This window comes from Phalangium opilio, unplaced genomic scaffold (assembly GCF_054372755.1).
Source record: "Phalangium opilio isolate 3A_F unplaced genomic scaffold, DU_Popi_V2 ptg000094l_1, whole genome shotgun sequence".
Lineage (NCBI taxonomy): Eukaryota > Metazoa > Arthropoda > Arachnida > Opiliones > Phalangiidae > Phalangium > Phalangium opilio.
The window spans coordinates 2,699,361-2,720,196 of record NW_028324199.1 but is presented as its reverse complement, the minus strand read 5'-3'; the positions used below and the strand labels follow the sequence as shown (position 1 = coordinate 2,720,196).

The window sequence follows — 20,836 nt, the reverse complement described above, 5'->3', positions numbered from 1 at the left end:
TTTACACGCGGAAGGTGTCAGGTTCGAGCCCTGATAGATACATGTTTTGACCATCGTGATTAGACATAGTAATAAGCTAGATCTCTTCGAAAACTCACAATAACCAAGTATCTATGGTGTAGTGGTTATCACGTCCGCTTTACACGCGGAAGGTGTCAGGTTCGAGCCCTGATGGATACATGTTTTGACCATCGTGATTAGACATAGTAATAAGCTAGATCTCTTCGAAAACTTAAATTAACACGTATCTATGGTGTAGTGGTTATCACGTCCGCTTTACACGCGGAAGGTCCCAGGTTCGAGCCCTGGTAGATACATGTTTTGACCATCGTGATTAGACATAATAATAAGGTAGATCTCTTCGAAAACTCACAATAACCAAGTATCTATGGTGTAGTAGTTATCACGTCCGCCTAACACGCGGAAGGTCTCAGGTTCGTGCCCTGATAGATACATGTTTTGACCATCGTGATTAGACATAGTAATAAGCTAGATCTCTTCGAAAACTCACAATAGCCAAGTATCTATGGTGTAGTGGTTATCACGTCCGCCTAACACGCGAAAGGTGTCAGGTTCGAGCCCTGATAGATACATGTTTTGACCATCGTGATTAGACATAGTGATAAGCTGGATCTCTTCGAAAACTTTATATTTACACGTATCTATGGTGTGGTGGTTATCACGTCCGCCTAACACGCGAAAGGTGTCAGGTCTGAGCCCTGATAGATACATGTTTTGACCATCGTGATTAGACATAGTAATAAGCTGGATCTCTTCGAAAACTTTATATTAACACGTATCTATAGTGTAGTGGTTATCACGTCCGCCTGACACGCGGAAGGTCCCAGGTTCGAGCCCTGGTAGATACATGGTTTGACAATCGTGATTAGACATAATAATAAGGTAGATCTCTTCGAAAGCTCACAATAACCAAGTATCTATGGTGTAGTGGTTATCACGTCCGCCTAACACGCGGAAGGTCCCAGGTTCGAGCCCTGATAGATACATGTTTTGACCATCGTGATTAGACATAGTTATAAGCTGGATCTCTTAGAAAACTTTCTATTAACACGTATCTATGGTGTAGTGGTTATCACGTCTGCCTAACACGCTGAAGGTCCCAGGTTTGAGAGCTGGTTGGGATATGTTTTGACCATCGTGATTAGACATAATAATAAGGTAGATCTCTTCGAAAACTCCCATTAGCCAAGTATCTATGGTGTAGTGGTTATCACGTCCGCCTAACACGCGAAAGGTGTCAGGTTCGAGCCCTGATAGATACATGTTTTGACCATCGTGATTAGACATAGTGATAAGCTGGATCTCTTCGAAAACTTTATATTTACACGTATCTATGGTGTGGTGGTTATCACGTCCGCCTAACACGCGAAAGGTGTCAGGTCTGAGCCCTGATAGATACATGTTTTGACCATCGTGATTAGACATAGTAATAAGCTGGATCTCTTCGAAAACTTTATATTAACACGTATCTATGGTGTGGTGGTTATCACGTCCGCCTAACACGCGAAAGGTGTCAGGTCTGAGCCCTGATAGATACATGTTTTGACCATCGTGATTAGACATAGTAATAAGCTGGATCTCTTCGAAAACTTTATATTAACACGTATCTATGGTGTAGTGGTTATCACGTGCGCCTAACACGCGGATGGTGTCAGGTTCGAGCCCTGATAGATACATGTTTTGACTATTGTGATTAGACATAGTAATAAGCTAGATCTCTTCGAAAACTTAAATTAACAAGTATCTATGGTGTAGTGGTTATCACGTCCGCCTAACACGCGGAAGGTCCCAGGTTCGAGCCCTGATAGATACATGTTTTGACCATCGTGATTAGACATAGTTATAAGCTGGATCTCTTAGAAAACTTTATATTAACACGTATCTATGGTGTAGTGGTTATCACGTCTGCCTAACACGCTGAAGGTCCCAGGTTTGAGAGCTGGTTGGGATATGTTTTGACCATCGTGATTAGACATAATAATAAGGTAGATCTCTTCGAAAATTCCCATTAGCCAAGTATCTATGGTGTAGTGGTTATCACGTCCGCCTAACACGCGAAAGGTGTCAGGTTCGAGCCCTGATAGATACATGTTTTGACCATCGTGATTAGACATAGTGATAAGCTGGATCTCTTCGAAAACTTTATATTTACACGTATCTATGGTGTGGTGGTTATCACGTCCGCCTAACACGCGAAAGGTGTCAGGTCTGAGCCCTGATAGATACATGTTTTGACCATCGTGATTAGACATAGTAATAAGCTGGATCTCTTCGAAAACTTTATATTAACACGTATCTATGGTGTGGTGGTTATCACGTCCGCCTGACACGCGGAAGGTCCCAGGTTCGAGCCCTGGTAGATACATGGTTTGACAATCGTGATTAGACATAATAATAAGGTAGATCTCTTCGAAAGCTCACAATAACCAAGTATCTATGGTGTAGTAGTTATCACGTCCGCTTAACACGCGGAAGGTCTCAGGTTCGAGCCCTGATAGATACATGTTTCGACCATAGTGATTAGACATAGTAATAAGCTAGATCTCTTCGAAAACTTAAATTAACACGTATCTATGGTGTAGTGGTTATCACGTCCGCTTTACACGCGGAAGTTCCCAGGTTCGAGCCCTGGTAGATACATGTTTTGACCATCGTGATTAGACATAATAATAAGGTAAATCTCTTCGAAAACTCACGATAACCAAGTATCTATGGTGTAGTGGTTATCACGTCCGACTAACACGCGGAAGGTCCCAGGTTCGTGCCCTGATAGATACATGTTTTGACCATCGTGATTAGACATAGTAATTAGCTAGATCTCTTCGAAAACTCACAATAACCAAGTATCTATGGTGTAGTGGTTATCACGTCCGCTTTACACGCGGAAGGTGTCAGGTTCGAGCCCTGATGGATACATGTTTTGACCATCGTGATAGACATAGTAATAAGCTAGATCTCTTCGAAAACTTAAATTAACACGTATCTATGGTGTAGTGGTTATCACGTCCGCTTTACACGCGGAAGGTCCCAGGTTCGAGCCCTGGTAGATACATGTTTTGACCATCGTGATTAGACATAATAATAAGGTAGATCTCTTCGAAAACTCACAATAACCAAGTATCTATGGTGTAGTGGTTATCACGTCCGACTAACACGCGGAAGGTCCCAGGTTCGTGCCCTGATAGATACATGTTTTGACCATCGTGATTAGACATAGTTATAAGCTAGATCTCTTCGAAAACTTAAATTAACACGTATCTATGGTGTAGTAGTTATCACGTCCGCCTAACACGCGGAAGGTCTCAGGTTCGTGCCCTGATAGATACATGTTTTGACCATCGTGATTAGACATAGTAATAAGCTAGATCTCTTCGAAAACTTAAATTAACACGTATCTATGGTGTAGTAGTTATCACGTCCGCCTAACACGCGGAAGGTCCCAGGTTCGAGCCCTGATAGATACATGTTTTGACCATCGTGATTAGACATAGTAAAAGCTAGATCTCTTCGAAAACTTAAATTAACACGTATCTATGGTGTAGTAGTTATCACGTCCGCCTAACACGCGGAAGGTCCCAGGTTCGAGCCCTGATAGATACATGTTTTGACCATCGTGATTAGACATAGTAATAAGCTAGATCTCTTCGAAAACTCACAATAGCCAATCATCTATGGTGTAGTGGTTATCACGTCCGCCTAACACGCGGAAGGTGTCAGGTTCGAGCCCTGATAGACACATGTTTTGACCATCGTGATTAGACATAGTAATAAGCTAGATCTCTTTGAAAACTCACAATAACCAAGTATCGATGGTGTAGTGGTTATCACGTCCGCTTTACACGCGGAAGGTGTCAGGTTCGAGCCCTGATAGATACATGTTTTGACCATCGTGATTAGACATAGTAATAAGCTAGATCTCTTCGAAAACTCACAATAACCAAGTATCTATGGTGTAGTGGTTATCACGTCCGCTTTACACGCGGAAGGTGTCAGGTTCGAGCCCTGATGGATACATGTTTTGACCATCGTGATTAGACATAGTAATAAGCTAGATCTCTTCGAAAACTCACAATAGCCAATCATCTATGGTGTAGTGGTTATCACGTCCGCCTAACACGCGGAAGGTGTCAGGTTCGAGCCCTGATAGACACATGTTTTGACCATCGTGATAGACATAGTAATAAGCTAGATCTCTTCGAAAACTTAAATTAACACGTATCTATGGTGTAGTGGTTATCACGTCCGCTTTACACGCGGAAGGTCCCAGGTTCGAGCCCTGGTAGATACATGTTTTGACCATCGTGATTAGACATAATAATAAGGTAGATCTCTTCGAAAACTCACAATAACCAAGTATCTATGGTGTAGTGGTTATCACGTCCGACTAACACGCGGAAGGTCCCAGGTTCGTGCCCTGATAGATACATGTTTTGACCATCGTGATTAGACATAGTTATAAGCTAGATCTCTTCGAAAACTTAAATTAACACGGATCTATGGTGTAGTAGTTATCACGTCCGCCTAACACGCGGAAGGTCTCAGGTTCGTGCCCTGATAGATACATGTTTTGACCATCGTGATTAGACATAGTAATAAGCTAGATCTCTTCGAAAACTTAAATTAACACGTATCTATGGTGTAGTAGTTATCACGTCCGCCTAACACGCGGAAGGTCCCAGGTTCGAGCCCTGATAGATACATGTTTTGACCATCGTGATTAGACATAGTAAAAGCTAGATCTCTTCGAAAACTTAAATTAACACGTATCTATGGTGTAGTAGTTATCACGTCCGCCTAACACGCGGAAGGACCCAGGTTCGAGCCCTGATAGATACATGTTTTGACCATCGTGATTAGACATAGTAATAAGCTAGATCTCTTCGAAAACTCACAATAGCTAATCATCTATGGTGTAGTGGTTATCACGTCCGCCTAACACGCGGAAGGTGTCAGGTTCGAGCCCTGATAGATACATGTTTTGACCATCGTGATTAGACATAGTAATAAGCTAGATCTCTTTGAAAACTCACAATAACCAAGTATCGATGGTGTAGTGGTTATCACGTCCGCTTTACACGCGGAAGGTGTCAGGTTCGAGCCCTGATGGATACATGTTTTGACCATCGTGATTAGACATAGTAATAAGCTAGATCTCTTCGAAAACTCACAATAGCCAATCATCTATGGTGTAGTGGTTATCACGTCCGCCTAACACGCGGAAGGTGTCAGGTTCGAGCCCTGATAGACACATGTTTTGACCATCGTGATTAGACATAGTAATAAGCTAGATCTCTTTGAAAACTCACAATAACCAAGTATCGATGGTGTAGTGGTTATCACGTCCGCTTTACACGCGGAAGGTGTCAGGTTCGAGCCCTGATAGATACATGTTTTGACCATCGTGATTAGACATAGTAATAAGCTAGATCTCTTCGAAAACTCACAATAACCAAGTATCTATGGTGTAGTGGTTATCACGTCCGCTTTACACGCGGAAGGTGTCAGGTTCGAGCCCTGATGGATACATGTTTTGACCATCGTGATTAGACATAGTAATAAGCTAGATCTCTTCGAAAACTTAAATTAACACGTATCTATGGTGTAGTGGTTATCACGTCCGCTTTACACGCGGAAGGTCCCAGGTTCGAGCCCTGGTAGATACATGTTTTGACCATCGTGATTAGACATAATAATAAGGTAGATCTCTTCGAAAACTCACAATAACCAAGTATCTATGGTGTAGTAGTTATCACGTCCGCCTACCACGCGGAAGGTCTCAGGTTCGTGCCCTGATAGATACATGTTTTGACCATCGTGATTAGACATAGTAATAAGCTAGATCTCTTCGAAAACTCACAATAGCCAAGTATCTATGGTTTAGTGGTTATCACGTCCGCCTAACACGCGAAAGGTGTCAGGTTCGAGCCCTGATAGATACATGTTTTGACCATCGTGATTAGACATAGTGATAAGCTGGATCTCTTCGAAAACTTTATATTTACACGTATCTATGGTGTGGTGGTTATCACGTCCGCCTAACACGCGAAAGGTGTCAGGTCTGAGCCCTGATAGATACATGTTTTGACCATCGTGATTAGACATAGTAATAAGCTGGATCTCTTCGAAAACTTTATATTAACACGTATCTATGGTGTAGTGGTTATCACGTCCGCCTGACACGCGGAAGGTCCCAGGTTCGAGCCCTGGTAGATACATGGTTTGACAATCGTGATTAGACATAATAATAAGGTAGATCTCTTCGAAAGCTCACAATAACCAAGTATCTATGGTGTAGTGGTTATCACGTCCGCCTAACACGCGGAAGGTCCCAGGTTCGAGCCCTGATAGATACATGTTTTGACCATCGTGATTAGACATAGTTATAAGCTGGATCTCTTAGAAAACTTTCTATTAACACGTATCTATGGTGTAGTGGTTATCACGTCTGCCTAACACGCTGAAGGTCCCAGGTTTGAGAGCTGGTTGGGATATGTTTTGACCATCGTGATTAGACATAATAATAAGGTAGATCTCTTCGAAAACTCCCATTAGCCAAGTATCTATGGTGTAGTGGTTATCACGTCCGCCTAACACGCGGAAGGTGTCAGGTTCGAGCCCTGATAGACACATGTTTTGACCATCGTGATTAGACATAGTAATAAGCTAGATCTCTTTGAAAACTCACAATAACCAAGTATCGATGGTGTAGTGGTTATCACGTCCGCCTAACACGCGGAAGGTGTCAGGTTCGAGCCCTGATAGATACATGTTTTGACCATCGTGATTAGACATAGTGATAAGCTGGATCTCTTCGAAAACTTTATATTTACACGTATCTATGGTGTGGTGGTTATCACGTCCGCCTAACACGCGAAAGGTGTCAGGTCTGAGCCCTGATAGATACATGTTTTGACCATCGTGATTAGACATAGTAATAAGCTGGATCTCTTCGAAAACTTTATATTAACACGTATCTATGGTGTGGTGGTTATCACGTCCGCCTAACACGCGAAAGGTGTCAGGTCTGAGCCCTGATAGATACATGTTTTGACCATCGTGATTAGACATAGTAATAAGCTGGATCTCTTCGAAAACTTTATATTAACACGTATCTATGGTGTAGTGGTTATCACGTCCGCCTGACACGCGGAAGGTCCCAGGTTCGAGCCCTGGTAGATACATGGTTTGACAATCGTGATTAGACATAGTAATAAGCTAGATCTCTTCGAAAACTCACAATAACCAAGTATCTATGGTGTAGTGGTTATCACGTCCGATTTACACGCGGAAGGTGTCAGGTTCGAGCCCTGATGGATACATGTTTTGACCATCGTGATTAGACATAGTAATAAGCTAGATCTCTTCGAAAACTCACAATAGCCAATCATCTATGGTGTAGTGGTTATCACGTCCGCCTAACACGCGGAAGGTGTCAGGTTCGAGCCCTGATAGACACATGTTTTGACCATCGTGATTAGACATAGTAATAAGCTAGATCTCTTTGAAAACTCACAATAACCAAGTATCGATGGTGTAGTGGTTATCACGTCCGCTTTACACGCGGAAGGTGTCAGGTTCGAGCCCTGATAGATACATGTTTTGACCATCGTGATTAGACATAGTAATAAGCTAGATCTCTTCGAAAACTCACAATAACCAAGTATCTATGGTGTAGTGGTTATCACGTCCGCTTTACACGCGGAAGGTGTCAGGTTCGAGCCCTGATGGATACATGTTTTGACCATCGTGATTAGACATAGTAATAAGCTAGATCTCTTCGAAAACTTAAATTAACACGTATCTATGGTGTAGTGGTTATCACGTCCGCTTTACACGCGGAAGGTCCCAGGTTCGAGCCCTGGTAGATACATGTTTTGACCATCGTGATTAGACATAATAATAAGGTAGATCTCTTCGAAAACTCACAATAACCAAGTATCTATGGTGTAGTAGTTATCACGTCCGCCTAACACGCGGAAGGTCTCAGGTTCGTGCCCTGATAGATACATGTTTTGACCATCGTGATTAGACATAGTAATAAGCTAGATCTCTTCGAAAACTCACAATAGCCAAGTATCTATGGTGTAGTGGTTATCACGTCCGCCTAACACGCGAAAGGTGTCAGGTTCGAGCCCTGATAGATACATGTTTTGACCATCGTGATTAGACATAGTGATAAGCTGGATCTCTTCGAAAACTTTATATTTACACGTATCTATGGTGTGGTGGTTATCACGTCCGCCTAACACGCGAAAGGTGTCAGGTCTGAGCCCTGATAGATACATGTTTTGACCATCGTGATTAGACATAGTAATAAGCTGGATCTCTTCGAAAACTTTATATTAACACGTATCTATAGTGTAGTGGTTATCACGTCCGCCTGACACGCGGAAGGTCCCAGGTTCGAGCCCTGGTAGATACATGGTTTGACAATCGTGATTAGACATAATAATAAGGTAGATCTCTTCGAAAGCTCACAATAACCAAGTATCTATGGTGTAGTGGTTATCACGTCCGCCTAACACGCGGAAGGTCCCAGGTTCGAGCCCTGATAGATACATGTTTTGACCATCGTGATTAGACATAGTTATAAGCTGGATCTCTTAGAAAACTTTCTATTAACACGTATCTATGGTGTAGTGGTTATCACGTCTGCCTAACACGCTGAAGGTCCCAGGTTTGAGAGCTGGTTGGGATATGTTTTGACCATCGTGATTAGACATAATAATAAGGTAGATCTCTTCGAAAACTCCCATTAGCCAAGTATCTATGGTGTAGTGGTTATCACGTCCGCCTAACACGCGAAAGGTGTCAGGTTCGAGCCCTGATAGATACATGTTTTGACCATCGTGATTAGACATAGTGATAAGCTGGATCTCTTCGAAAACTTTATATTTACACGTATCTATGGTGTGGTGGTTATCACGTCCGCCTAACACGCGAAAGGTGTCAGGTCTGAGCCCTGATAGATACATGTTTTGACCATCGTGATTAGACATAGTAATAAGCTGGATCTCTTCGAAAACTTTATATTAACACGTATCTATGGTGTGGTGGTTATCACGTCCGCCTAACACGCGAAAGGTGTCAGGTCTGAGCCCTGATAGATACATGTTTTGACCATCGTGATTAGACATAGTAATAAGCTGGATCTCTTCGAAAACTTTATATTAACACGTATCTATGGTGTAGTGGTTATCACGTCCGCCTGACACGCGGAAGGTCCCAGGTTCGAGCCCTGGTAGATACATGGTTTGACAATCGTGATTAGACATAATAATAAGGTAGATCTCTTCGAAAGCTCACAATAACCAAGTATCTATGGTGTAGTGGTTATCACGTCCGCCTAACACGCGGACGGTCCCAGGTTCGAGCCCTGATAGATACATGTTTTGACCATCGTGATTAGACATAGTTATAAGCTGGATCTCTTAGAAAACTTTCTATTAACACGTATCTATGGTGTAGTGGTTATCACGTCTGCCTAACACGCTGAAGATCCCAGGTTTGAGAGCTGGTTGGGATATGTTTTGACCATCGTGATTAGACATAATAATAAGGTAGATCTCTTCGAAAACTCCCATTAGCCAAGTATCTATGGTGTAGTGGTTATCACGTCCGCCTAAAACGCGAAAGGTGTCAGGTTCGAGCCCTGATAGATACATGTTTTGACCATCGTGATTAGACATAGTGATAAGCTGGATCTCTTCGAAAACTTTATATTTACACGTATCTATGGTGTAGTGGTTATCACGTCCGCCTAACAAGCGGAAGGTGTCAGGTTCGAGCCCTGATAGATACATGTTTTGACCATCGTGATTAGACATAGTAATAAGCTAGATCTCTTTGAAAACTCACAATAACCAAGTATCGATGGTGTAGTGGTTATCACGTCCGCTTTACACGCGGAAGGTGTCAGGTTCGAGCCCTGATAGATACATGTTTTGACCATCGTGATTAGACATAGTAATAAGCTAGATCTCTTCGAAAACTCACAATAACCAAGTATCTATGGTGTAGTGGTTATCACGTCCGCTTTACACGCGGAAGGTGTCAGGTTCGAGCCCTGATGGATACATGTTTTGACCATCGTGATTAGACATAGTAATAAGCTAGATCTCTTCGAAAACTCACAATAGCCAATCATCTATGGTGTAGTGGTTATCACGTCCGCCTAACACGCGGAAGGTGTCAGGTTCGAGCCCTGATAGACACATGTTTTGACCATCGTGATTAGACATAGTAATAAGCTAGATCTCTTTGAAAACTCACAATAACCAAGTATCGATGGTGTAGTGGTTATCACGTCCGCTTTACACGCGGAAGGTGTCAGGTTCGAGCCCTGATAGGTACATGTTTTGACCATCGTGATTAGACATAGTAATAAGCTAGATCTCTTCGAAAACTCACAATAACCAAGTATCTATGGTGTAGTGGTTATCACGTCCGCTTTACACGCGGAAGGTGTCAGGTTCGAGCCCTGATGGATACATGTTTTGACCATCGTGATTAGACATAGTAATAAGCTAGATCTCTTCGAAAACTTAAATTAACACGTATCTATGGTGTAGTGGTTATCACGTCCGCTTTACACGCGGAAGGTCCCAGGTTCGAGCCCTGGTAGATACATGTTTTGACCATCGTGATTAGACATAATAATAAGGTAGATCTCTTCGAAAACTCACAATAACCAAGTATCTATGGTGTAGTAGTTATCACGTCCGCCTAACACGCGGAAGGTCTCAGGTTCGTGCCCTGATAGATACATGTTTTGACCATCGTGATTAGACATAGTAATAAGCTAGATCTCTTCGAAAACTCACAATAGCCAAGTATCTATGGTGTAGTGGTTATCACGTCCGCCTAACACGCGAAAGGTGTCAGGTTCGAGCCCTGATAGATACATGTTTTGACCATCGTGATTAGACATAGTGATAAGCTGGATCTCTTCGAAAACTTTATATTTACACGTATCTATGGTGTGGTGGTTATCACGTCCGCCTAACACGCGAAAGGTGTCAGGTCTGAGCCCTGATAGATACATGTTTTGACCATCGTGATTAGACATAGTAATAAGCTGGATCTCTTCGAAAAATTTATATTAACACGTATCTATGGTGTGGTGGTTATCACGTCCGCCTGACACGCGGAAGGTCCCAGGTTCGAGCCCTGGTAGATACATGGTTTGACAATCGTGATTAGACATAATAATAAGGTAGATCTCTTCGAAAGCTCACAATAACCAAGTATCTATGGTGTAGTAGTTATCACGTCCGCTTAACACGCGGAAGGTCTCAGGTTCGAGCCCTGATAGATACATGTTTCGACCATTGTGATTAGACATAGTAATAAGCTAGATCTCTTCGAAAACTTAAATTAACACGTATCTATGGTGTAGTGGTTATCACGTCCGCTTTACACGCGGAAGTTCCCAGGTTCGAGCCCTGGTAGATACATGTTTTGACCATCGTGATTAGACATAATAATAAGGTAGATCTCTTCGAAAACTCACAATAACCAAGTATCTATGGTGTAGTGGTTATCACGTCCGACTAACACGCGGAAGGTCCCAGGTTCGTGCCCTGATAGATACATGTTTTGACCATCGTGATTAGACATAGTAATAAGCTAGATCTCTTCGAAAACTTAAATTAACACGTATCTATGGTGTAGTGGTTATCACGTCCGCTTTACACGCGGAAGGTCCCAGGTTCGAGCCCTGGTAGATACATGTTTTGACCATCGTGATTAGACATAATAATAAGGTAGATCTCTTCGAAAACTCGCAATAACCAAGTATCTATGGTGTAGTGGTTATCACGTCCGACTAACACGCGGAAGGTCCCAGGTTCGTGCCCTGATAGATACATGTTTTGACCATCGTGATTAGACATAGTTATAAGCTAGATCTCTTCGAAAACTTAAATTAACACGTATCTATGGTGTAGTAGTTATCACGTCCGCCTAACACGCGGAAGGTCTCAGGTTCGTGCCCTGATAGATACATGTTTTGACCATCGTGATTAGACATAGTAATAAGCTAGATCTCTTCGAAAACTCACAATAGCCAAGTATCTATGGTGTAGTGGTTATCACGTCCGCTTTACACGTGGAAGGTGTCAGGTTCGAGCCCTGATGGATACATGTTTTGACCATCGTGATTAGACATAGTAATAAGCTAGATCTCTTCGAAAACTTAAATTAACACGTATCTATGGTGTAGTGGTTATCACGTCCGCTTTACACGCGGAAGGTCCCAGGTTCGAGCCCTGGTAGATACATGTTTTGACCATCGTGATTAGACATAATAATAAGGTAGATCTCTTCGAAAACTCACAATAAGCAAGTATCTATGGTGTAGTAGTTATCATGTCCGCCTAACACGCGGAAGGTCTCAGGTTCGTGCCCTGATAGATACATGTTTTGACCATCGTGATTACACATAGTAATAAGCTAGATCTCTTCGAAAACTTAAATTAAGAAGTATCTATGGTGTAGTGGTTATCACGTCCGCCTAACACGCGGAAGGTCCCAGGTTCGAGCCCTGATACATACATGTTTTGACCATCGTGATTAGACATAGTAATAAGCTAGATCTCTTCGAAAACTCACAATAGCCAAGTATCTATGGTGTAGTGGTTATCACGTCCGCCAAACACGCGGAAGGTGTCAGGTTCGAGCCCTGATAGATACATGTTTTGACCATCGTGATTAGACATAGTAATAAGCTAGATCTCTTCGAAAACTCACAATAACCAAGTATCTATGGTGTAGTGGTTATCACGTCCGCTTTACACGCGGATGGTGTCAGGTTCGAGCCCTGATGGATACATGTTTTGACCATCGTGATTAGACACAGTAATAAGCTAGATCTCTTCGAAAACTTAAATTAACAAGTATCTATGGTGTAGTGGTTATCACGTCCGCCTAACACGCGCAAGGTCCCAGGTTCGAGCCCTGATAGATACATGTTTTGACCATCGTGATTAGACATAGTAATAAGCTAGATCTCTTCGAAAACTCACAATAACCAAGTATCTATGGTGTAGTGGTTATCACGTCCGCTTTACACGCGGAAGGTGTCAGGTTCGAGCCCTGATGGATACATGTTTTGACCATCGTGATTAGACATAGTAATAAGCTAGATCTCTTCGAAAACTTAAATTAACACGTATCTATGGTGTAGTGGTTATCACGTCCGCTTTACACGCGGAAGGTCCCAGGTTCGAGCCCTGGTAGATACATGTTTTGACCATCGTGATTAGACATAATAATAAGGTAGATCTCTTCGAAAACTTAAATTAACAAGTATCTATGGTGTAGTAGTTATCACGTCCGCCTAACACGCGGAAGGTCCCAGGTTCGAGCCCTGATAGATACATGTTTTGACCATCGTGATTAGACATAGTAATAAGCTAGATCTCTTCGAAAACTCACAATAGCCAATCATCTATGGTGTAGTGGTTATCACGTCCGCCTAACACGCGGAAGGTGTCAGGTTCGAGCCCTGATAGACACATGTTTTGACCATCGTGATTAGACATAGTAATAAGCTAGATCTCTTTGAAAACTCACAATAACGAAGTATCGATGGTGTAGTGGTTATCACGTCCGCTTTACACGCGGAAGGTGTCAGGTTCGAGCCCTGATAGATACATGTTTTGACCATCGTGATTAGACATAGTAATAAGCTAGATCTCTTCGAAAACTCACAATAACCAAGTATCTATGGTGTAGTGGTTATCACGTCCGCTTTACACGCGGAAGGTGTCAGGTTCGAGCCCTGATGGATACATGTTTTGACCATCGTGATTAGACATAGTAATAAGCTAGATCTCTTCGAAAACTTAAATTAACACGTGTCTATGGTGTAGTGGTTATCACGTCCGCTTTACACGCGGAAGGTCCCAGGTTCGAGCCCTGGTAGATACATGTTTTGACCATCGTGATTAGACATAATAATAAGGTAGATCTCTTCGAAAACTCGCAATAACCAAGTATCTATGGTGTAGTAGTTATCACGTCCGCCTAACACGCGGAAGGTCTCAGGTTCGTGCCCTGATAGATACATGTTTTGACCATCGTGATTAGACATAGTAATAAGCTAGATCTCTTCGAAAACTCGCAATAGCCAAGTATCTATGATGTAGTGGTTATCACGTCCGCCTAACACGCGGAAGGTCCCAGGTTCGAGCCCTGATAGATACATGTTTTGACCATCGTGATTAGACATAGTAATAAGCTAGATCTCTTCGAAAACTCACAATAACCAAGTATCTATGGTGTAGTGGTTATCACGTCCGCTTTACACGCGGAAGGTCCCAGGTTCGAGCCCTGGTAGATGCATGTTTTGACCATCGTGATTAGACATAATAATAATAAGGTAGATCTCTTCGAAAACTCACAATAACCAAGTATCTATGGTGTAGTTGTTATCACGTCCGCTTTACACGCGGAAGGTGTCAGGTTCGAGCCCTGATGGATACATGTTTTGACCATCGTGATTAGACATAGTAATAAGCTAGATCTCTTCGAAAACTTAAATTAACACGTATCTATGGTGTAGTGGTTATCACGTCCGCTTTACACGCGGAAGGTCCCAGGTTCGAGCCATGGTAGATACATGTTTTGACCATCGTGATTAGACATAATAATAAGGTAGATCTCTTCGAAAACTCGCAATAACCAAGTATCTATGGTGTAGTAGTTATCACGTCCGCCTAACACGCGGAAGGTCTCAGGTTCGTGCCCTGATAGATACATGTTTTGACCATCGTGATTAGACATAGTAATAAGCTAGATCTCTTCGAAAACTCGCAATAGCCAAGTATCTATGATGTAGTGGTTATCACGTCCGCCTAACACGCGGAAGGTCCCAGGTTCGAGCCCTGATAGATACATGTTTTGACCATCGTGATTAGACATAGTAATAAGCTAGATCTCTTCGAAAACTCACAATAACCAAGTATCTATGGTGTAGTGGTTATCACGTCCGCTTTACACGCGGAAGGTCCCAGGTTCGAGCCCTGGTAGATGCATGTTTTGACCATCGTGATTAGACATAATAATAATAAGGTAGATCTCTTCGAAAACTCACAATAACCAAGTATCTATGGTGTAGTTGTTATCACGTCCGCTTTACACGCGGAAGGTGTCAGGTTCGAGCCCTGATGGATACATGTTTTGACCATCGTGATTAGACATAGTAATAAGCTAGATCTCTTCGAAAACTTAAATTAACACGTATCTATGGTGTAGTGGTTATCACGTCCGCTTTACACGCGGAAGGTCCCAGGTTCGAGCCATGGTAGATACATGTTTTGACCATCGTGATTAGACATAATAATAAGGTAGATCTCTTCGAAAACTCACAATAACCAAGTATCTATGGTGTAGTAGTTATGACGTCCGCCTAACACGCGGAAGGTCTCAGGTTCGTGCCCTGATAGATACATGTTTTGACCATCGTGATTAGACATAGTAATAAGCTAGATCTCTTCGAAAACTTAAATTAACAAGTATCTATGGTGTAGTGGTTATCACGTCCGCCTAACACGCGGAAGGTCCCAGGTTCGAGCCCTGATAGATACATGTTTTGACCATCGTGATTAGACATAGTAATAAGCTAGATCTCTTCGAAAACTCACAATAACCAAGTATCTATGGTGTAGTGGCTATCACGTCCGCTTTACACGCGGAAGGTGTCAGGTTCGAGCCCTGATGGATACATGTTTTGACCATCGTGATTAGACATAGTAGTAAGCTAGATCTCTTCGAAAACTTAAATTAACACGTATCTATGGTGTAGTGGTTATCACGTCCGCTTTACACGCGGAAGGTCCCAGGTTCGAGCCCTGGTAGATACATGTTTTGACCATCGTGATTAGACATAATAATAAGGTAGATCTCTTCGAAAACTCACAATAACCAAGTATCTATGGTGTAGTGGTTATCACGTCCGACTAACACGCGGAAGGTCCCAGGTTCGTGCCCTGATAGATACATGTTTTGACCATCGTGATTAGACATAGTAATAAGCTAGATCTCTTCGAAAACTCACAATAGCCAAGTATCTATGGTGTAGTGGTTATCACGTCCAGGGCCGGATTAAGGGGGGGGCAGAGGGGGCACCTGCCCCCGGGCGCCAGCCAATTAGGGGCGCCCAAGAAGTCTGGTGATACCCAAATCTGAGCGATTGTTTTATTAAATTTTCGAAAAACTCAAAAACATGACGTTACTTTTGAATGATTACGGGACTGTTTTCCGTTTTTAAAAAGCGTGAGTGTATGAAAAGTTTTGAATTTCGATGGTTGTCTATCGTGATTCGTATTACGTGTATAGGCTACATTCTTGCTTAGAGAAAGATAGAGTTTAGGAGTAGTTTTTGACTTTTATTCCCACGCTTTTAACCCATTTGCTTAGGATCCACTTTTAGTCTATTTTCGCCTACTTTCCCTCAGTTTTCATTTCCCAACTTTCCATGCTGTTCCCACGCTACTGTTGCTACAGAAGATATTGAACCCGATCTTGTACATGAACTAGTCCAGTTTAAAGGATTACTTTCTTCTTTATTAGAAGAATTTAACACTGGTCACCTAAATGCACCAAATGCTCAAGATCTGTTAAAGATATTAAGAGACAAGAAGTTATATTGTATATTTCCCAACGTCGAAATAGCCTTACGGATATATCTTTGCTTACCTTGTTCAAACTGTTCTGGAGAGAGGTCTTTTTCGACTCTTAAAAGAGTTAAAAACTACCTACGCTCGACAATTTCTCAGCTATATTAGCTATCGAGACCGATTTATTAAACAGGGTTCATACAACTTTTGGAAACCAAATTTCCCAGAGATTTCCAGGTTTTTCCCCATATAGTTCCGTGAGTTTTACAGGTTTTTCCCGTATATGGAGTATCCTATAGAGCAAATGTTAACCAAGGGGGGGAATAGGACTATAACATACTCAAAGGACATCCCCGTATCTCTAATATAACCAGAGTTATGAGCCTCCAAAGTACAGTGTAATGTTAATCCAGGAACAATTTGCTTAATTACTCGGCCCATGATTGACGCAAATTTCCCTGAATTTTACTAAAAATTCCAAATTTCCCTGAATTTTTCCTGAGGTTTTTGTCATCTATTTATTTCCCTGAATTTTCCAGGTTTTCCCTGTATTACAGGTTTGTATGAACCCTGTTAAATCAAATTAGTTGGGAGGAGACGATAAATAGATTTTCCGTGTCTAAATCTAGAAAAGCCTATTCAAAGACATAGGGATACTCTTCACTTTTACAAAAGTACAATATTTCTAATAAAAATAAAATTGTTAAACTTTCTAGCTGATTTTTATAAATTATGGGGCTAAGAGAGGGGGCGCCCATCGAGCCACTGCCCCCGGGCGAAAATCTTCTTAATCCGGCCCTGATCACGTCCGCCTAACACGCGGAAGGTGTCAGGTTCGAGCCCTGATAGATACATGTTTTGACCATCGTGATTAGACATAGTAATAAGCTAGATCTCTTCGAAAACTCACAATAACCAAGTATCTATGGTGTAGTGGTTATCACGTCCGCTTTACACGCGGAAGGTGTCAGGTTCGAGCCCTGATGGATACATGTTTTGACCATCGTGTTTAGACATAGTAATAAGCTAGATCTCTTCGAAAACTTAAATTAACACGTATCTATGGTGTAGTGGTTATCACGTCCGCTTTACACGCGGAAGGTCCCAGGTTCGAGCCCTGGTAGATACATGTTTTGACCATCGTGATTAGACATAATAATAAGGTTGATCTCTTCGAAAACTCGCAGTAACCAAGTATCTATGGTGTAGTGGTTTTCACGTCCGCCTAACACGCGGAAGGTCCCAGGTTCGAGCCCTGATAGATACATGTTTTGACCATCGTGATTAGACATAGTTATAAGCTGGATCTCTTAGAAAACTTTATATTAACACGTTTCTATGGTGTAGTGGTTATCACGTCTGCCTAACACGCTGAAGGTCCCAGGTTTGAGCGCTGGTTGGGATATGTTTTGACCATCGTGATTAGACATAATAATAAGGTAGATCTCTTCGAAAACTCCCATTAGCCAAGTATCTATGGTGTAGTGGTTATCACGTCCGCCTAACACGCGCAAGGTCCCAGGTTCGAGCCCTGATAGATTTATGTTTTGACCATCGTGATTAGACATAGTAATAAGCTACATCTCTTCGAAAACGCACAACAGCCAAGTATCTATGGTGTAGTGGTTATCACGTCCGCCTGACACGCGGAAGGTCCCAGGTTCGAGCCCTGATAGATACATGTTTTGACCATCGTGATTAGACATAGTAATAAGCTAGATCTCTTCGAAAACTCACAATAACCAAGTATCTATGGTGTAGTGGTTATCACCAGGGCCGGATTAAGAAGATTTTCGCCCGGGGGCAGTGGCTCGATGGGCGCCCCCTCTCTTAGCCCCATAATTTATAAAAATCAGCTAGAAAGTTTAACAATTTTATTTTTATTAGAAATATTGTACTTTTGTAAAAGTGAAGAGTATCCCTATGTCTTTGAATAGGCTTTTCTAGATTTAGACACGGAAAATCTATTTATCGTCTCCTCCCAACTAATTTGATTTAACAGGGTTCATACAAACCTGTATTACAGGGAAAACCTGGAAAATTCAGGGAAATAAATAGATGACAAAAACCTCAGGAAAAATTCAGGGAAATTTGGAATTTTTAGTAAAATTCAGGGAAATTTGCGTCAATCATGGGCCGAGTAATTAAGCAAATTGTTCCTGGATTAACATTACACTGTACTTTGGAGGCTCATAACTCTGGTTATATTAGAGATACGGGGATGTCCTTTGAGTATGTTATAGTCCTATTCCCCCCTTGGTTAACATTTGCTCTATAGGATACTCCATATACGGGAAAAACCTGTAAAACTCACGGAACTATATGGGGAAAAACCTGGAAATCTCTGGGAAATTTGGTTTCCAAAAGTTGTATGAACCCTGTTTAATAAATCGGTCTCGATAGCTAATATAGCTGAGAAATTGTCGAGCGTAGGTAGTTTTTAACTCTTTTAAGAGTCGAAAAAGACCTCTCTCCAGAACAGTTTGAACAAGGTAAGCAAAGATATATCCGTAAGGCTATTTCGACGTTGGGAAATATACAATATAACTTCTTGTCTCTTAATATCTTTAACAGATCTTGAGCATTTGGTGCATTTAGGTGACCAGTGTTAAATTCTTCTAATAAAGAAGAAAGTAATCCTTTAAACTGGACTAGTTCATGTACAAGATCGGGTTCAATATCTTCTGTAGCAACAGTAGCGTGGGAACAGCATGGAAAGTTGGGAAATGAAAACTGAGGGAAAGTAGGCGAAAATAGACTAAAAGTGGATCCTAAGCAAATGGGTTAAAAGCGTGGGAATAAAAGTCAAAAACTACTCCTAAACTCTATCTTTCTCTAAGCAAGAATGTAGCCTATACACGTAATACGAATCACGATAGACAACCATCGAAATTCAAAACTTTTCATACACTCACGCTTTTTAAAAACGGAAAACAGTCCCGTAATCATTCAAAAGTAACGTCATGTTTTTGAGTTTTTCGAAAATTTAATAAAACAATCGCTCAGATTTGGGTATCACCAGACTTCTTGGGCGCCCCTAATTGGCTGGCGCCCGGGGGCAGGTGCCCCCTCTGCCCCCCCCTTAATCCGGCCCTGGTTATCACGTCCGCTTTACACGCGGAAGGTGTCAGGTTCGAGCCCTGATGGATACATGTTTTGACCATCGTGATTAGACATAGTAATAAGCTAGATCTCTTCGAAAACTTCAATTAACACGTATCTATGGTGTAGTGGTTATCACGTCCGCTTTACACGCGGAAGGTCCCAGGTTCGAGCCCTGGTAGATACATGTTTTGACCATCGTGATTAGACATAATAATAAGGTAGAGCTCTTCGAAAACTCACAATAACCAAGTATCTATGGTGTAGTGGTTATCACGTCCGCCCAACACGCGGAAGGTCCCAGGTTCGAGCCCTGATAGATACATGTTTTGACCATCGTGATTAGACATAGTAATAAGCTAGATCTCTTCGAAAACTTAAATAAACACGTATCTATGGTGTAGTGGTTATCACGTCCGCTTTACATGCGGAATGTCTCAGGTTCGAGCCCTGGTAGATACATGTTTTGACCATCGTGATTAGACATAATAATAAGGTAGATCTCTTCGAAAACTCACAATAGCCAAGTATCTATGGTGTAGTGGTTATCACGTGCGCTTTACACGCGGAAGGTCTCAGGTTCGAGCCCTGATAGATACATGTTTTGACCATCGTGATTAGACATAGTAATAAGCTAGATCTCTTCGAAAACTTCAATTAACACGTATCTATGGTGTAGTGGTTATCACGTCCGCTTTACACGCGGAAGGTCCCAGGTTCGAGCCCTGGTAGATACATGTTTTGACCATCGTGATTAGACATAATAATAAGGTAGAGCTCTTCGAAAACTCACAATAACCAAGTATCTATGGTGTAGTGGTTATCACGTCCGCCCAACACGCGGAAGGTCCCAGGTTCGAGCCCTGATAGATACATGTTTTGACCATCGTGATTAGACATAGTAATAAGCTAGATCTCTTCGAAAACTTAAATAAACACGTATCTATGGTGTAGTGGTTATCACGTCCGCTTTACATGCGGAATGTCTCAGGTTCGAGCCCTGGTAGATACATGTTTTGACCATCGTGATTAGACATAATAATAAGGTAGATCTCTTCGAAAACTCACAATAGCCAAGTATCTATGGTGTA

The 20,836-nt window shown here is 42.0% G+C and overlaps 2 long non-coding RNA genes and 37 other non-coding genes across 39 annotated transcripts; 38 read left to right on the top strand and 1 right to left on the bottom strand.

Moving 5' to 3' along the window:
* The first annotated feature begins 244 nt into the window (after positions 1–244).
* On the top strand, positions 245–317 carry TRNAV-UAC (transfer RNA valine (anticodon UAC)). Its single transcript has one exon. It is a non-coding gene; the product is annotated as a tRNA-Val (tRNA).
* Positions 318–796: 479 nt separating this feature from the next.
* TRNAV-GAC (transfer RNA valine (anticodon GAC)) lies at positions 797–869 on the top strand. The gene has a single exon. It is a non-coding gene; the product is annotated as a tRNA-Val (tRNA).
* A 65-nt stretch (positions 870–934) lies between these two features.
* On the top strand, positions 935–1,007 carry TRNAV-AAC (transfer RNA valine (anticodon AAC)). The gene has a single exon. It is a non-coding gene; the product is annotated as a tRNA-Val (tRNA).
* Positions 1,008–1,761: 754 nt separating this feature from the next.
* Positions 1,762–1,834, top strand: TRNAV-AAC (transfer RNA valine (anticodon AAC)). The gene has a single exon. It is a non-coding gene; the product is annotated as a tRNA-Val (tRNA).
* Positions 1,835–2,313: 479 nt separating this feature from the next.
* On the top strand, positions 2,314–2,386 carry TRNAV-GAC (transfer RNA valine (anticodon GAC)). Its single transcript has one exon. It is a non-coding gene; the product is annotated as a tRNA-Val (tRNA).
* A 202-nt stretch (positions 2,387–2,588) lies between these two features.
* TRNAV-UAC (transfer RNA valine (anticodon UAC)) lies at positions 2,589–2,661 on the top strand. The gene has a single exon. It is a non-coding gene; the product is annotated as a tRNA-Val (tRNA).
* A 339-nt stretch (positions 2,662–3,000) lies between these two features.
* TRNAV-UAC (transfer RNA valine (anticodon UAC)) lies at positions 3,001–3,073 on the top strand. Its single transcript has one exon. It is a non-coding gene; the product is annotated as a tRNA-Val (tRNA).
* A 1,163-nt stretch (positions 3,074–4,236) lies between these two features.
* TRNAV-UAC (transfer RNA valine (anticodon UAC)) lies at positions 4,237–4,309 on the top strand. Its single transcript has one exon. It is a non-coding gene; the product is annotated as a tRNA-Val (tRNA).
* A 1,302-nt stretch (positions 4,310–5,611) lies between these two features.
* On the top strand, positions 5,612–5,684 carry TRNAV-UAC (transfer RNA valine (anticodon UAC)). The gene has a single exon. It is a non-coding gene; the product is annotated as a tRNA-Val (tRNA).
* Positions 5,685–5,749: 65 nt separating this feature from the next.
* TRNAG-ACC (transfer RNA glycine (anticodon ACC)) lies at positions 5,750–5,822 on the top strand. The gene has a single exon. It is a non-coding gene; the product is annotated as a tRNA-Gly (tRNA).
* A 341-nt stretch (positions 5,823–6,163) lies between these two features.
* TRNAV-GAC (transfer RNA valine (anticodon GAC)) lies at positions 6,164–6,236 on the top strand. The gene has a single exon. It is a non-coding gene; the product is annotated as a tRNA-Val (tRNA).
* A 65-nt stretch (positions 6,237–6,301) lies between these two features.
* On the top strand, positions 6,302–6,374 carry TRNAV-AAC (transfer RNA valine (anticodon AAC)). Its single transcript has one exon. It is a non-coding gene; the product is annotated as a tRNA-Val (tRNA).
* Positions 6,375–7,129: 755 nt separating this feature from the next.
* On the top strand, positions 7,130–7,202 carry TRNAV-GAC (transfer RNA valine (anticodon GAC)). The gene has a single exon. It is a non-coding gene; the product is annotated as a tRNA-Val (tRNA).
* Positions 7,203–7,818: 616 nt separating this feature from the next.
* Positions 7,819–7,891, top strand: TRNAV-UAC (transfer RNA valine (anticodon UAC)). The gene has a single exon. It is a non-coding gene; the product is annotated as a tRNA-Val (tRNA).
* A 479-nt stretch (positions 7,892–8,370) lies between these two features.
* TRNAV-GAC (transfer RNA valine (anticodon GAC)) lies at positions 8,371–8,443 on the top strand. The gene has a single exon. It is a non-coding gene; the product is annotated as a tRNA-Val (tRNA).
* Positions 8,444–8,508: 65 nt separating this feature from the next.
* TRNAV-AAC (transfer RNA valine (anticodon AAC)) lies at positions 8,509–8,581 on the top strand. Its single transcript has one exon. It is a non-coding gene; the product is annotated as a tRNA-Val (tRNA).
* A 617-nt stretch (positions 8,582–9,198) lies between these two features.
* On the top strand, positions 9,199–9,271 carry TRNAV-GAC (transfer RNA valine (anticodon GAC)). The gene has a single exon. It is a non-coding gene; the product is annotated as a tRNA-Val (tRNA).
* A 65-nt stretch (positions 9,272–9,336) lies between these two features.
* TRNAV-AAC (transfer RNA valine (anticodon AAC)) lies at positions 9,337–9,409 on the top strand. Its single transcript has one exon. It is a non-coding gene; the product is annotated as a tRNA-Val (tRNA).
* Positions 9,410–9,612: 203 nt separating this feature from the next.
* TRNAF-AAA (transfer RNA phenylalanine (anticodon AAA)) lies at positions 9,613–9,685 on the top strand. Its single transcript has one exon. It is a non-coding gene; the product is annotated as a tRNA-Phe (tRNA).
* A 65-nt stretch (positions 9,686–9,750) lies between these two features.
* Positions 9,751–9,823, top strand: TRNAV-AAC (transfer RNA valine (anticodon AAC)). The gene has a single exon. It is a non-coding gene; the product is annotated as a tRNA-Val (tRNA).
* A 754-nt stretch (positions 9,824–10,577) lies between these two features.
* Positions 10,578–10,650, top strand: TRNAV-UAC (transfer RNA valine (anticodon UAC)). The gene has a single exon. It is a non-coding gene; the product is annotated as a tRNA-Val (tRNA).
* A 479-nt stretch (positions 10,651–11,129) lies between these two features.
* On the top strand, positions 11,130–11,202 carry TRNAV-GAC (transfer RNA valine (anticodon GAC)). The gene has a single exon. It is a non-coding gene; the product is annotated as a tRNA-Val (tRNA).
* A 202-nt stretch (positions 11,203–11,404) lies between these two features.
* TRNAV-UAC (transfer RNA valine (anticodon UAC)) lies at positions 11,405–11,477 on the top strand. The gene has a single exon. It is a non-coding gene; the product is annotated as a tRNA-Val (tRNA).
* A 202-nt stretch (positions 11,478–11,679) lies between these two features.
* Positions 11,680–11,752, top strand: TRNAV-UAC (transfer RNA valine (anticodon UAC)). The gene has a single exon. It is a non-coding gene; the product is annotated as a tRNA-Val (tRNA).
* A 477-nt stretch (positions 11,753–12,229) lies between these two features.
* Positions 12,230–12,302, top strand: TRNAV-UAC (transfer RNA valine (anticodon UAC)). The gene has a single exon. It is a non-coding gene; the product is annotated as a tRNA-Val (tRNA).
* An 890-nt stretch (positions 12,303–13,192) lies between these two features.
* TRNAV-UAC (transfer RNA valine (anticodon UAC)) lies at positions 13,193–13,265 on the top strand. Its single transcript has one exon. It is a non-coding gene; the product is annotated as a tRNA-Val (tRNA).
* A 615-nt stretch (positions 13,266–13,880) lies between these two features.
* Positions 13,881–13,953, top strand: TRNAV-UAC (transfer RNA valine (anticodon UAC)). Its single transcript has one exon. It is a non-coding gene; the product is annotated as a tRNA-Val (tRNA).
* Positions 13,954–14,294: 341 nt separating this feature from the next.
* TRNAV-UAC (transfer RNA valine (anticodon UAC)) lies at positions 14,295–14,367 on the top strand. Its single transcript has one exon. It is a non-coding gene; the product is annotated as a tRNA-Val (tRNA).
* A 205-nt stretch (positions 14,368–14,572) lies between these two features.
* Positions 14,573–14,645, top strand: TRNAV-UAC (transfer RNA valine (anticodon UAC)). The gene has a single exon. It is a non-coding gene; the product is annotated as a tRNA-Val (tRNA).
* A 341-nt stretch (positions 14,646–14,986) lies between these two features.
* TRNAV-UAC (transfer RNA valine (anticodon UAC)) lies at positions 14,987–15,059 on the top strand. Its single transcript has one exon. It is a non-coding gene; the product is annotated as a tRNA-Val (tRNA).
* A 205-nt stretch (positions 15,060–15,264) lies between these two features.
* Positions 15,265–15,337, top strand: TRNAV-UAC (transfer RNA valine (anticodon UAC)). The gene has a single exon. It is a non-coding gene; the product is annotated as a tRNA-Val (tRNA).
* A 202-nt stretch (positions 15,338–15,539) lies between these two features.
* Positions 15,540–15,612, top strand: TRNAV-AAC (transfer RNA valine (anticodon AAC)). Its single transcript has one exon. It is a non-coding gene; the product is annotated as a tRNA-Val (tRNA).
* Positions 15,613–15,814: 202 nt separating this feature from the next.
* Positions 15,815–15,887, top strand: TRNAV-UAC (transfer RNA valine (anticodon UAC)). The gene has a single exon. It is a non-coding gene; the product is annotated as a tRNA-Val (tRNA).
* A 512-nt stretch (positions 15,888–16,399) lies between these two features.
* On the bottom strand, positions 16,400–16,802 carry LOC149637995 (uncharacterized). Its single transcript, XR_016372301.1, has 2 exons — positions 16,723–16,802; positions 16,400–16,640 (listed from the first exon to the last, which is right to left on the bottom strand). It is a non-coding gene; the product is annotated as an uncharacterized LOC149637995 (long non-coding RNA).
* An 897-nt stretch (positions 16,803–17,699) lies between these two features.
* On the top strand, positions 17,700–17,772 carry TRNAV-UAC (transfer RNA valine (anticodon UAC)). The gene has a single exon. It is a non-coding gene; the product is annotated as a tRNA-Val (tRNA).
* Positions 17,773–18,251: 479 nt separating this feature from the next.
* Positions 18,252–18,324, top strand: TRNAV-GAC (transfer RNA valine (anticodon GAC)). Its single transcript has one exon. It is a non-coding gene; the product is annotated as a tRNA-Val (tRNA).
* A 731-nt stretch (positions 18,325–19,055) lies between these two features.
* Positions 19,056–19,458, top strand: LOC149637992 (uncharacterized). Its single transcript, XR_016372300.1, has 2 exons — positions 19,056–19,135; positions 19,218–19,458. It is a non-coding gene; the product is annotated as an uncharacterized LOC149637992 (long non-coding RNA).
* Positions 19,459–19,859: 401 nt separating this feature from the next.
* On the top strand, positions 19,860–19,932 carry TRNAV-UAC (transfer RNA valine (anticodon UAC)). The gene has a single exon. It is a non-coding gene; the product is annotated as a tRNA-Val (tRNA).
* A 477-nt stretch (positions 19,933–20,409) lies between these two features.
* On the top strand, positions 20,410–20,482 carry TRNAV-UAC (transfer RNA valine (anticodon UAC)). The gene has a single exon. It is a non-coding gene; the product is annotated as a tRNA-Val (tRNA).
* Positions 20,483–20,836: the final 354 nt, after the last annotated feature.